Here is a 1,135-nt window from a genome sequence, read left to right as displayed (position 1 = left end):
TGCTACAACGCTGAAAGTTTGAGGTTCTGCTCCCAGACTCAGTCAGGCTTTTGCGAGTTCAAGCTGGTTATAGGAATGCAGTCTGTTTTCCTGCTGGTGACCTATTATTAGCTTAAATCTTCAAAGTCATTTGAAGGACAGTGGGTTGAATCCTGCTTGTGCCTTATTTTGTTTTAACTTTTATTTTTTCCACATAATTTTTATTGGTGCGTTATAGTTGTGATGGGATTTGTTTTTACATATTTGTACATGCACAAAATATAGCAATATAATCTGGCCATTAAAAATATGGAATGCTTCATGAATTTGCATGTCATTCTTGCCTAGGGGCCATTGCTAATCCTCTCTGTATTGTTCCAGTGCTACAGAAGCAAGCACTGTGCTTCATTTTTCCTGCCTCTCTCTTGCTGTTTCTTTCTTTCTTTCTTTCTTTCTTTCTTTCTTTCTTTCTTTCTTTCTTTCTTTCTTTCTTTCTTCTTTCTTTCTTTTTAAGTTGTTGATGGACCTTTATTTTATTTATTTTATTTTTGTATGTGGTGCTGAGAATGGAACCCAGTATCTTTCTTTCCCTTGTTCTGCAACCAGTAAATTTTCTCTTCTAAGATTCCATGTGATTAGATTGGGTCTGCCAGGCCATTTCAGGGTGATCTCCTTATCTTAGATATCACATTTGCAAAGTCCTTTTTGTCATCAAAGATAACATATCCCCTGGTGATAAGTCTGGTGGTTAGGGTGTGAACAATTTGGTAGGGGATGGGATGTGTGGGTGTGTATTATATGCTGTATTTTCAGGTATATTTATGTTTCTAACATATTACAATGATTAATATATTAGGTCAGAATATGAATATCTAACTTATAGAGTAGAAGTTTTCTGAAAGAAGACACCAGAAAGAAAAAAAGAATATAAGTAACAATAGAAAAGAAAAAGAATTATGAGCTAATCTCAGTTCCCTTATAGAAATGAGGATTCATTTATTTGAATTACTAGTTGAGTGCCTCCTCTGCCCTTGAGCACTATTCTAGGAACTTTGGAAATTACAAGAAAACTTTCAGATAATGCTTTCTGCCTTTAAGGAGCTTACTTTTTTAGTGAGTGTAGACATATAGCAAACAAGTAAAAGTACTCAGTAAT

At 34.6% G+C, this 1,135-nt stretch overlaps 1 non-coding gene across 1 annotated transcript; it reads right to left on the bottom strand.

The window, feature by feature from the left end:
* Positions 1-282: 282 nt before the first annotated feature.
* LOC113183244 (U6 spliceosomal RNA) lies at positions 283-386 on the bottom strand. The gene has a single exon (XR_003300846.2). It is a non-coding gene; the product is annotated as a U6 spliceosomal RNA (small nuclear RNA).
* Between the last annotated feature and the right edge of the window lie 749 nt (positions 387-1,135).

This window comes from Urocitellus parryii, chromosome 14 (genome assembly GCF_045843805.1).
Source record: "Urocitellus parryii isolate mUroPar1 chromosome 14, mUroPar1.hap1, whole genome shotgun sequence".
Lineage (NCBI taxonomy): Eukaryota > Metazoa > Chordata > Mammalia > Rodentia > Sciuridae > Urocitellus > Urocitellus parryii.
This window is presented reverse-complemented; position numbering and strand designations above follow the sequence as displayed.